This window comes from Dermacentor andersoni, chromosome 8, assembly GCF_023375885.2.
Source record: "Dermacentor andersoni chromosome 8, qqDerAnde1_hic_scaffold, whole genome shotgun sequence".
Taxonomy (NCBI): Eukaryota; Metazoa; Arthropoda; class Arachnida; order Ixodida; family Ixodidae; genus Dermacentor; species Dermacentor andersoni.
In genome coordinates, this window is record NC_092821.1 from 115,860,498 (window position 1) to 115,874,340 (window position 13,843).

Genomic DNA, 13,843 nt, shown 5'->3' on the forward strand with positions numbered 1-13,843 from the left:
TTACGCACACCAGGTGCAGGTTGGACTTGTGGTTCATGACCTGATCTTAATTGATTGTTTCCTGCCTGTTTTGCCAACATCATTGGCTCTTGTGTAAACTAACGAAAGAGAAAAAGTTGGTTTCAGTGTAAACTAATGCTGACTCAGCTCCTGCGCGAACCTGAACCTTTTTTGCAGGTTCCTCTGCAATTGTATCCTGCATTTTAACGGTATGTTCGCCTGCCAACTGCTTATTTCCTTCAGACGCTAATATGAGAGATCATTGCTTCAGTGTTTACACATGTTTAAATGAATGTGGCCCTTACTCCCCCAGAGAAATAATTCTAGCCTGGTAAACGGACATTTAGACCCTGATTATTTCGTTTGTGTGATTACAAAATCAGCTTTTTCTTTCTTTTTTTTTCACGAACAGATCTGCATTCACGGTTGAAAACAGGAGTGTAAATCACTGATGAGCTAGGAGCATAGTTCCATTTGGAAAGAGGAGTGTTCACAGACTACGTGAAGAGCAACTTGTTCAACTTTTTCTTGTGTACTGTATGGTCGCTCAGAACTACATATTACTTGGCGCATTGATGTGTTATATGCTACCAGCCATCCGTTGCAGAGTTTTTGTTCTTGCACATGTTTTTACATAACCACAGCCCATAGAAAGCAAAAGCAACTCACATACGTAAATGTGACTGCCACATTTGAAGGGGTTAGGTATCTAACGCACGTAATACAAATACAAATAATTAATTTTTCCTTTCGTTACAAAGAGAATGGGGCAGTCGCTAAAAGCTACATTTACAAGGAGCTTCACGAGGCGACGGCCCCTACATTAGCAAACATACGGCATATCAAAGAATCAAAGTACATACAAGATAACGGCATGCATGTTACTTAATGTGTTTTTTTGAGCACTAGATGGAACACACAAAAGGAAAAACACAGACACACATCATCACTGCGGCTACATCGTAGCTGCAGGATCTCTCCTGGTTTGCAATGTTATGTTGATGAACTTGCCACCTAAGTTATGCTTTGGGCAACAAAAACCTCTACCAGATCGGTATTTGGGTCCCTGGCGCCGCTTAGCTGCACAAATATGGCGTCTGCACGGGGGTACAAAAAAGAAACTTCTGCAAGATATGTGCGCAGCTGTACCCACCCGGTCATATTTCCAGGTGAAGCTGCCTGTCCCTCCTCCACAAGTTCATGTGACTGTTGCAGCGCAGATGTTGCAGGTCTTCCAGAACATTGCCCCAAGTTCTGCTATTGCAGTGCTCAAGTAAGAGCCCACCAGTAACGCATTTGTTAATCGCACTCTTTTCTAGTGAGTGATACAGAAACGCTATAGCTGAAGCTTTTTTTTTTTTCACATGTAAAGTGCAACTGAGATAGCTGCCACACCTTAGTGCTGAATTTTATGTGTGCAGTTTATTCCTCACCTTGTCATGCTTTTACATATCTCTTGGTTTGGGAAACCAAAAGAGGCTGCAGCCTCGCAAACACTTGTAATGTAAAAAAAAAAGGAAGCAGCCGATAACGCGCATCATCCAGAAAACAGCCAAGTTAGTGCAGTGGCTGTAGTGTCCTGCTGCTGAGCATGAGTTCACAGCTTTGATTCTGGATGTAGCAGTCGCTTTTCAATGGAGGTGAGATGCGAAGACCAGGGTCAGGCTCACATTAAAAAAGAACACACAGGTGGCCGAAATGAATTGTGAATGTATTACGGTGTCTCGTATGGCCTGCTCGTTGCTGTGGGAGCTGGAACATATCGAATTAATTAAAACACCTGCAAAGACCCCTCTGACACTTAGTTGGTGCACAATGGCCACCGTAGCTATTGCTCACTGAAAGGGGGACAACCATGACATAGCAGCACCAATCAAAATCCGCATTCTAAAGAATAATTAACAGAAGAAATGTATTTTCATGTGAACAAAGAAAAGATGGCAAGCTTGATTAGCCAGCTGCATCACCATGCTCTATGTAAAATTTAGTTGAAAAGAGTTATCTTTATTTGTCCTCGTGTATGTCTTATTGGTCTGAAATGTTTATATTTCAACCAAAAGTTATTTGGGCTTATTAAACTAGGTAATAACCAGAGTGACAAAGTAAATGTTTTTCCTTCTACATAGCGAAGGGTGGGCAGCGCAACTCTTTGGGCTTTATTTGAAAAAACACTCGCATGAGACACGATGTGTCCAGAGGTGTTCTTTATATTCATTTCTGGTTTACACAGGTGCTTTTTTTAATGTTGTAAATGCAGCTTCTGATCCACTGGCCACATTGATTTACACAAATGGATGCGTCATACAATTTTGAAGTGATCGATAGTGTTAGTAATTCATGAATTAAGCTTTTGCACTGGAAGCTGATATAGGCGTTTTGTGTATACAACGTCATCACTTTTATCAAGTAACTCCTATTCCCTTGCACGAGCATTACAGTTAAAATATAGCCAGGAAATTTTAAAGGGAAAATGAGACATCCACCCAATTGTAGCCGTTGCTACAAAGGAAACCCATATGGTTCCCTCGAAAGAAAAGCGTCGCAATTGAAGAAAAATTTGTTGTCAGTAAGTGTTACTGTTGATCTGCTAGCCACCTGGTTAGCTCTGATGGTTGACCGGCTGCACCGGAGAGGCGGTGGTCCTGGATTCAGGTCCTCGACCAGGCTTTTCTTTCGAGGAACCCGTATGGGAGTCCTTTGTAGCAGTTGCTGCGATTGGGTCGATATCTCATTTTCCCTTTATTAATTACTTTGCTCCACTTTACGGGTTCCCGCCGAACTATTACGTAAATATAAAAAAAGAATGAGTGAATGCAATGCTCTTACAAAACCTTGAAAAGTTGGTGCATGTCCAAAGTATGATTTTTGTAGGTTTTAGAATGAGACATTTGGGCTCAACAGAGAATATAGTAAATGGGAGGGTTTGTTCAAAACCAGCAGAAACAAGCTGAAGTCGTAATCTAGCTTTATTTAGCTGAAATGACGAGATCTGGCTCTGTACACCACCCCTTTTCTCCCACTGTAAAGTTCAGAAGCCTTGGAACATTTAGGACGATTCTTCCTCCACTGCTATTCTACTTATCACTATTGTTTATGAAGAACTGAAGTGCCTACAGCTTAACTAAAATTCACAGGCAGCGTTGATGGTGACTGGAAAACTCGCATTCGAATACATGTAATTTTTCAGAATAAATAGTGGATGATTCAGAGGGAAATGACCCCGTGTTATGACATTAGGACCAACAGAAACCACTATACTATGAATGCATAACGAAAACGTTAAAAAAAAGCCGTAACAGCGTAGCTATGGCGCATATGTGCGTTTCTGTTTTCTGTGTACTTCGTTTAAGTGCCGGTCTTCCAGAATGTTTCACTAAGCTGTAGCTGTTTGTAAATGTCAGTGTATTCCTGAGCATTACATTGTAATTCTATATATTTATTTATTTATTTATTTATTATACCCTCAGGGCCAAAGGCATTACAGAGGGGAGTGGGTAATATAGGTTACAAAGACAATAAATACAATACAGTGAATTTTGTTAGAACATAATTTCAACATTCTCCAAAACAAACAAAGGTTGTTAGTGCATCACGAAATCTTTGATTATCCTCAATGGCTGCAATATCGGGAGGGAGGCAGTTCCATTCGACAGATGTCTGGGGAAGGTATGACTGAAAACAAGCTTTAGTTTTGCACTTTTGGATGCCAACCTTGTGCCGATGATCAGTGCGATGGGAGATGTATTCCGGTGGTGAAATAAAATCGTCATGTAGCGTGACGTGATGATATACCTTGTGGAATAAAGTGAGGCGACTGATTTTCCGACGAGATATTAAAGATGGGAGAGAGAGGTCAGTTTTCATGGCTGTGATACTTGCAGTACGGTTGTAATTTGAAAAAATGAAGAGAACGGAGTTATTTTGTATAAGTTCAAGAGAATATATAAGATTTTCATGCCCAGGGTCCCATATAGATGATGCGTATTCAAGTTTAGGTCGTATTAGTGATTTATAGAGTAGGAGTTTTAAGGACGAAGGAGCAGCAGAGAAGTTGCAACGTAAATGCCCTAACATGCGATTAGCGTTATTGGTAACGTATTCAGTATGGGCGTTCCATGTTAAGTTTTGTGATATATGTACGCCTAGATATTTATATGATTCGACGGAATCAAGAGGAATGCCACTAAGACAATAAGAAGGGGGAGTGTTAGAGCAGCGAGAAACACACATGAACTTACATTTGTTAATATTTAATTCCATTTTCCAAGTTTTACACCAGTTAGGGACCAAATTAAGATCGGTCTGGAGAGTAATAATGTCGTTGAGGTTACGTATTGCACGGAAAACGACACAGTCGTCAGCAAAAAGGTGGCTGGCAGAAGATAGGGTGGACGGAAGGTCATTAATATAAATTAAGAATAGAAGGGGTCCGAGGACGCATCCTTGTGGTACACCAGATAGTACGTTAGTAAGCGGTGAGGTTGTGCCATTAGTGAAAACAAACTGCCAGCGGTTGAGAAGGAAAGATTGAATCCATCTAAAGACATGTGGATCAAGATTAAGATGACTTAATTTATAAAGCAACAATTGATGGCATACTTTGTCAAAAGCTTTCGCGAAATCTAAAAAGATGCAATCGGCGCAATATGACTGGTCAAGAATGCAATGCAATTTATCAGTGAATGAGAGTAGCTGCGTTTCGCTGGAGTATGTTTGACGGAAACCATGCTGCGCAGAAGAAAAAAAACAGTTATCATAAAGAAAGGTGGCGATGTGTTTAAAAATTATATGTTCTAGTAATTTGCAGCATGTGCTAGTGAGTGAAATGGGACGATAATTTTGAGGCAAGTGCTTATTACCGGATTTGTGGAGTGGGACCACCTTCCCGATTTTCCAGTCGTTAGGGAGGCTTGATGAATCGAGTGACTGCTGGAAAAGTTTTGTTAGTATAATAGAACTATAAGCGCAGGTACCTTTTAGGAATTTACAACTAATTTCATCACACCCCGGAGATGAATCGTGCTTCAAAGACTCGATTAATTTAGCAATCCCAGGAGCATCGATAGTTATTGGTGACATAATGGAAAATCTGTGATGCGGCATATCTGGAAGATCAACTGTCGTGATAGAGGAAAAGCTTTCAGTGAATGTTCTATTCAGTATGGTAGCACAAAGGTTATTTGGGATTATGTTGCCGGAGGTATCTTGCAATGTAATTAAGGGGTCGTGTGCAGGGTGTATAATGCGCCAGAACTTTTTAACATTTGTTTTCAAAATAGATGGTAAAGTAGAAGACAAGAAATTGTTTTTTGCAAGTTTCAGGCTTCTTACGTATGTGTCGGAAGCAGTTTTGTATGTCGACCATCGCTCAATAGAAGGTGAAAGTTTCGCAAGACGGAACAGACGTTTCTTTTTGTTAGATAGTCGCCTGATGTATGCATTGTACCAGGGTGCTTGAGGGTTAGAAGTGACGACGCGCTTAGGAATATATTTTTCTGATAGTTTGTGTACCTTCGTTTTGAACAGTAGCCAATTTTCTTCGACAGAGCGGGTATCGAATTTAAAAAGAAAATGATCAAGAAATGTAGATAGTTCATTATTAATAGCGGCAAAGTTAGCCCGTTTGTAATCTAGGATGGTGGATATGGCCACCAGCGTTGAAGAATTGTTAGAGTGACAGAAGTGCTGTAGCACACAATAGATGGATAGGAAAGTTTTACCACTGCAAAATAACTTATACGCTGTTTCCGGTTTGAGGGCGACTTTACAGCTCTTTACCCTATTACTTTTATCATGGCTGCTATGGCAGCTATGGTTTTTTTTTTTTTTCAGATCTCCTGGCGTGCTTGCCGCGCAGCCGCCATGTTCTGTTATCGAACACAGGTTCATGAATTCCGTTTCTGACTCCGACAGCTGCAATGCGCTAAAGTTAAAATGGAAAAGTCCCCCTGTACTTGGGACTTGTATGCAGTTTAATGGCCGGGGTATTTGAAATTTTAGCAGAGCCATCAAAAATACCGTGCTTTTGGCGCTTTTTATAGCTCCACTGCAGCTCCGAAACCGAAAATCCCATCAATCACCGTTTCTCGTTGTCTGTTTCCCGTGTACCTTTACCATTGCATAGCATTTCTGAAAACCTGTATTGCAGTCGCTGTTTGGCAGGCCTGAATCCTGATGGTGCACTTTTGTCATCTCATGTAGGAGTTCTGTCGAACACTTTTTGTGTCGAATTTTCAGGTGGCTGGCATTTCATGTCACGTGCTCTTTACGGATCCATGCTTGGAACAGTTGCTTGCATGCACGTAAATGATTACGCAGTGAGCCTCTCCTCAACAGTAAAAAAAACTTCAAATTAATCATTAACATAGATACGTGAGAAAAACTTATATTTAACTAGACTACCAATCCTAATGGCTTGTTTGTCACCACCAATGTGGACGCTGGTCGACACTGTTGTATTTCATCTCACAGAAAGCCAGACATTCTATTTTCTTTCCTGGGAGTGTCCTCACACCTTAATGCGAAGAGCAGACTGCGATCACACCTAATTAAGTATAATTACTTTCGGAGTGCACGGAAGGCTAGATATTGCGAAGCAGCTAGAAGGAAGATGACATAGCAGATTACACATCATTGTGGCATCCTTCTATTGAAAGCACCTTTTTTCTGTATAACCTCCTTTATTTTTTAGAGGTCGCCTGTCTGCAGCTTTGTCCGCAATAATAGGTTGTATTATCTTCTACAACTACACATAGCCTACATGAGAGGGCATACAATGGCTAAGTATGGAAGCAGTTACACTTCAACACTGTTGGGCCAAGTAAAGAAGTCCGCATCTTACGACATTGAGAGTATTTTTTTTCCTTCTGGGCCTAAATAAGCAGGTGGCAACAGCTTTCAGTAATCGCTAATCGATAAATGATGCCTCCCCCACCAGTATACGCCTTCCGCTAGATATTGTTGGTGACTAAGCAGACGCTACTGTTAGTTTCATCTTTCTCGGTAGCATTTTCTATATTTCAAATTTTGCATAAGTTGTCCTTGAATAATTTTTAGTGATATCCATAGCTGCAGAATTGCGATTTTGGTGCAGTCTTCTTACTCTGCAGTTCTTCGTTTCTCCTGAACCTTACGCAGGTCTGACTTTATCTTTACAGCTCAACAAGCCTGCCATTCCGGCCCACTTCCTATCTCGGAAATGTTGAGGGTGAAAGCTAATGAACTCGAGCAGAAGGCACCAGAAGAAGTCATCTTGCATGTGTCTGACTAGCGTGGTGGAGAGAGTGTCAGGAGCGAGATTGAATCCTTGACACGAGGACAGTCGAATTCTCCAGAATGGCACAGATATCGAAAGGACCTCGTAACTGCAAGAGTCATGCTTCTATCACTCAAGCGAATAATTTTCTTCGTTCGAAAGGTGCTGCCAACATTCACCTGCTTCTTGTGCTTATTTAGGAAACAGAACTGTAACAACATCAGAAATGCATGCCAGTTTTTCAAGGAAAAGTGCAGCACCTGTTGCATGAAAGACGTGGGAAAAATCACTGGGGCACACACTTCAAGTGCACCAGAGAGGGCTCGTTCTGCACGAGGAATATTCCCCCATATTTAGTCTCCCGATAGTTGCGCAATTTTTTTCATGCAAATGCTGCAAGGGCAAAAAAGTCCTTTTGGATATTAAATCTCTAACAAAGCTTCAGAACTCATTCAAGAACTATGAAACCTCGGAGCCGAAAAGTATTGTCCTCAACCTAACCAGCACATGGCTGTGTGCCATATAAAGGAGGCCCACTTTGTTTATTGCAGTGACATTTCTTTTTGTTGTGCAGTTGTACAGTACAACAGCTGTGCCATTGAGGAGTTCAAGGATGCAATCATTAGCATATTGACACGTGAACTTCTTTATCTTTCACGGGTGAGCGCTTTTCACCGTCTAACGAATGTTATCGCTCTGCGCGGGACGCGCCGGCATGTATCGGAAGTTTCTTGAATGTTATCGGGGCTTCTGGTTTCACCGAAGCTTGTGTCATTTGATTGCATGCACGACGCCAATTGTGTAGAACTTTCGGGAGGACACGCGGGCACCACCAGTTACACTTTAGCATTCGACAACTCGCGTGTAAAGGCCGACGCCCTTGACCTGCAGATCAGATATTCGACGATCACCGATTGTGTTCGCCGCTGTCGTTGTGCTTTTAGTGTAGCCTGTTCTTGAGGGCCACGAGTTCCCCCAATAAATCACTAGTTTCGCCATTTGCAGTTTCGCTGTTTTCTTCACCGTCACTACCACGCGACACTACACAAGGAACGAGTTATGTCAGAGCTCCTCTTGAGGCTAAGCTACTGATGTAGTTCTTGTTGGCGCAGGTGGCTGCTAAATTTCAAATGGACTGGCAGCCAACTTTAATGTTACCCGTTTCTTCTTTATATTTAGGGTGTGACAGAATCTTACCGGCAAGTGTGTCCAATCGTACAACCGTAACTCGGAAGCGGCCGTGGGAACGGCCATGAATTTTTTATCACAGTTTTTCTATCCGCAATGAAGAAGTAGGCGTACGTGCTCGAAACAGTAAGGGATGAGCGCGATAGCAATTATACACCACCGTTGTTGGGAAGCAGAAGACAAGTGCGGCTCTACCTGCAAGAAATATTTTATCGAGCCGTTCGGCTCATGTTTTCTGAAGTGTTGAATTATTTCTAAAATAATAGCTACATACTTTCACCGTTTTCTCTTCAGGTGCTTTAGTTGCATACAAGCCAAGGCTCTTTATTTCTCAGCTTACCCAAGCCAGTAGTTCTATTCATCTACTGCTAGCATGTCTCTACAGCCCATTTACTCGATGGCATTTTAACCTTCACATCAAGATCACACAACTCTGGCTGATCACTCCCAAACAAGTGTGCATAATACGGCAGTCGCGTGCATCACCTTGCAATTAAGGATGTCATTGCTCTGCACATTCCATTCATTGCTGCGAAAGCAGCACCGTCGATTTGTGTGTACGTTTGTTTTTAGCTCGCAACACATGTAAAATAAAGGCTAGACGTCTATAGTATAGCGACTGATCTTAAACAATAAGTATACGGAACCTACCAGCAGTTCACGTAGATACAAGAATCCCGTTGCACACATTTCAGGTACCAAGGTTCCACCGCCAGTTCCCGCCACTTAACATTTATATTTAGGGACTTTTCGTGCTAATTTGAAACTCTTACCTAAATTGTAAACCGCATGCCCAATTCTATCACAATAAACACTTGCTTTTTCATTTGACCATCTCCAGGCACAGTTGGGGGGGTTGTCAGTACATTTATTGTTTCTTCTCCACATTGCGTTTCAGTACTATTCATATTGCGAAGATTGTATGAAGCGAAATGTTCGTGTCAACGCACCGTTGTAAGAAGAGATCCTATTCTGTGCCGAACAACATCTTAGCTTCACCGTGTGCTGTAGCGCTTATGTCAGCTAGCGTGAAGGCTGGCACAATGCACATCCTATGTGTTCTTTTTTTTTTCTGCATGACTGTTCATTTTTTATGGCTCATATATTATTATTTCACGAGTTGTGCATGAGCTACTGCATGACATCATCAGAGCTGACTCAGGCAGAACTCTTGAAACCAACTTTTCTTTTTGCTATCTTCGTTTGTTCCTTCTTAAAGGGACACCGAAATTGGCATGCTGCGTAGCGTAGACGCCGCGACCGCCCCAAGCCACAACCACAGGATGATCAGACAACTGTGTTTGTTGATTGGTCACTGTAAGTAATGTAATTCCAGGCGCCCATCTCACATCGAGAGAGCGCCGCGCATGCCTGAACTACAAGTAGCAATGGAACAATAAAAAACAAACAAAACGTAACTCTTGCGCAGGGCCTTGCTCCCTTGCCATGCTCCCTGTGTAGCTTCCAGCGCGTTAGTGGAGAAAGAAATACGTCGGTGCGATAAATATTTCTAATTCCGTTTATACTGCAAGGATCAGAAAAAGATTTTGCTGCAGGAAATTCGCGAGGTGATTTCGTTTAGTCACTATGATTATTCGGAAAAGTGTTTCAAGGCCCCTTCCAGTGATTCCTCAAGTTTGTGCATATCATATTTTTACATGTCACTTACTTTCCAGTTATTGTTATGTTTATATAGTAAGGACAGCTCAATCTGCTCTCCGGAGGTCAATAATTATCAATCAATGATATTAAGCCTACACAAGAAAGGCGACGCCAAAGACTTGAAAAATTATAGACCGATCAGCTTACTGTCCGTTGCCTACAAAGTATTTACTAAGGTAATTGCAAATAGAATCCGGAACACCTCTTGTATTACTGATGCTTTAGTTACGCCTCCCAGGACAGCCATTTGCAATGCATTCAACAAATTAGGAAGAAGCAGAAATGATGATAAATATGCCAGCTGGGGTAGCCAAGTGCATACCCTGCTCACGCGCGGTGCTGAGGGCTACCACCAGCTCAAGCTAACCCTCTCCGCATTTACTTTGCTTTAGTTGCCTATTCTAGCTGCTTCCTTCTCCCTTGACTCGCTCCTCCTGTATTTTACGTGCGCAGAGCTGCGGATGCGAAAAGCGCTGAACTTCCGGTACTGTACGCGCACGCTGCGTGCTGCCGACAAAGGCACAGACGCACGATCAATCACGGTCGACATGGCAACCACTAAAGCGCTAATGCGACGACGCGCAGGAGTGCATGTCGCATCCACAAGCTTTCCTTAGAAACCATTTTTTTTTTCAGGGTACTCTCCCCTGGTGGCCAAACTTTCCAAATATTCATCCTATGCAGATTCGATACTGTTCAATGTTGCTTCTCATATTCTGTTCAGAAAAATAAAACGAACCCACGTATGCTGAAAAGTAGAACAAGATTGGGTCCGAGTAAAATGTGGGAGGCAAACAACTTAACACTGAGTACAGTGAACAAAATATTTAGCATGTGTAGTTTATTTTGTGAAAAAATGCATTTAAGTAAGGGACAATATACAGCCATTGAAACAAAACCACAACTCTATGAATACAGATCATAAATAAGAAAACTGCAAATATCTCAGAATACCGCAACACGAAAACCTGCATCACAATTCGTAGCGTAAATAAGCACTTCAATGGAGAATACAAGTTTCAAAAGAACGTGCGAAGCATAAAACCGCGCCTGGCGTTGGTAATGTACAAAATTTACAACAAAAAAATCGTTGCAGTTGTGGAAGTCAGCAGGGTTTGACCATTGCAAAGAAGCAAGTCCAGCATGTAGATCACGTGGTAACAATCGTGCCTGAAAAGTAAGAAACGGCTGAGTAGCATGAAAACTGCTGAATTTCCAAACAGGAGACCGCTTGCCCTTACTCTTAAGGCCGCCACGCTTTGACGCAGAGCCAAGGTCACACGCGAAAATGCCTGTACGAAAGACAGACTACTTGCGATGTCACCAGTCATGGCACACGGCTTCGGCTAAATCACCTAGTGCCGAATATGCATGCCGCCACTGGAAGTGTGAAGGATCTAAAAATGAAATGGGAGTACCAGACGTTCGGGTGGCATAGTCTGTTCGCTCCGATATGGAAGAAGGCAGGGAGAGAAAACTTGCGGACCCTAGTCGAGGCAAAGGGAAGAATGCCTGTTGGCAGTGACGCTTACCTTCTGGCAGCATGGTAACGGGTTTCTTCTACATGGCTTCTTCTATTTCCTAAGATGTGACAAACTTCCTCCTAGGAACGGCTTCAGGGGCTCGGCTTGCAGAAAAGAAGGCCGTCCAACTGACATCAGGCGGATTAATTTCTGAAATAATTTGGAAAACTATTTTGGTAAGAAAGCTCCTTATACGGCACCCTATACCTACCAGCATATGACCAAAATTCGCGTTGGGTCCTGGTGCGGCGCTATTACGAGGACATGCAAAATACTTAAATTTTTCTAACATCGATCTTACCCACCATCAGGGTCGACGGCAAAGCAGAGCACGCAATATACTGAAGAAATTCGGTACCAGCAAGAACACCACATTTGTAGACGCAGCTAGATACAGACACAAGCGTGCCTACAGAACAGTGGTGATAAATTACAAGGGAAAATGCACGACGAGCGCTACAGTCAAAATGCTACACGCAGAAACCGCAGAGGAAATAGCTATTGCACTAGCCATAGCGCAAACACAAGCGGGCATGATCATTTGCGATTCCAGACGGCCATACGAAACTTCGCCAACGGTCGAATCTTCCCAGAAGCACTACGACTGCTAAAATTAGCTAGTAACCACGACACAGGTGTTCAAAAAGTGACAAAAAATGTAATAACCGCGACACCTGCTCACACACTACCATACTGTAGCAACGAGGAGGCGCACGGCATGGCTCGAGAGCTTACGGACCGAGCCTCGGTTAGCCCCGCCTCATCGACTACCGATGAGTGAGAGTGGGAAGATCGCATGACCAGATTTCACGAAATTACAGGACACCATAGATTGCAGAGGCGTACATTCCCGCCGCCGCACCCAAAATTAGGCAAAAACCAGTCTGTCGAATGGTGTCAGTTACAGACCAGATCATATCCGAGTCTAGCTATTATGCACCTAATACACCCAGATTTATACACGACGGACAAGTGCAGACATTGCGACTCTAGAGCCACCCTGGAGCATATCCTATGGAAATTGCTGGATCTGGAGGACAATCTCACCGCTGTCCCCTCCTCCGGCGAACTGCTAGCTCCTTTATCGTTGTTCCCTTCCTGAGCTTTTACCTGTGTCTGTTTTTTTGTGGTGGATATACCTTCTTGGATTATCCCTTCCATCTGAACGCTCGTCGTCGGTAGTAAGGTTTCGTCTCATCACGTACTCATCAGCTAGCTGAGCTGCCTTATCTACCGTGTCTACGGCCTCTTTATCCTGCACCCAAAACCTCACTGACTGTGGAATGCTGCGGTAAAATTGTTCGAGACACATACATTCGATAATTTTGTTTCTACTTTCGTAGACTTCGGCCCCCTAACGCCACTCATCAAGGTTTGTTTTCAAGCCATACGCGAACTCTGAGTAGCCCTCGTCGCTCTTTTTGCTCGCTTCTCTGAATCGCTGCCTAAATGCTTCCGGGCAAATTTGGTACCTCCTCCACAGCGCTGCGTTTGTTTTCCCGTAGTGTTCCGTTCATTCTCGCGTTCTTCACGCTTAGGTTCACTCTCTTGACACTCCCGCTCCCGTTCATGACGCTCACGCTCACTTTCTTGACGCCCACGCTCACGTGGTTCTTGTATCACCTCCCAAGCAATCCTAATGCTTTCATCATCATTGCCACTATCTTTAATTGCCTTTATAATATCTGGCTTTTTCATCTGTTCGTCCGCCTCAACTCCCAAGTCTTCGCACACCAACAAGTCTGACTTCGTCAACCTTCTAAAATCCATGGCAGCTGCCCCGAGTGGTGGTAAGAACTGTTTTCCTTAAATAATTTGTGCAAACACGCAATATGCAACAAATTCCCGATTCCTAGAACTGTAAAAATAAACACGCAACATTTGATGTCTGGCGAATCAAAAGGTAAGAAACCACACGCTCACTTACGAATGCACTACCACGCCATCTGGTTCACTGGTCCGCTGTTCCCGGTTCCTCAAGACTCCCTGGGTCGAAGGCTCTTCCTTCTTCGCTGTTCCCAGTTCCTCAGGACTACTTTGGACGAATGCTCTTTCTTCTTCGCTGTTCCAAGTTCCTCGGGACTCCTTTGGATGAAGGCTCTTTTTTCTTCGCTGTTCCCGGTTCCTCAGGGTTTCTTTGGACGAAGGTCCATCGCTAGAGCTGCCACCAGTTGTTGGATCTGGAAAACAATCCAACCACTGTCTCCCAGATATT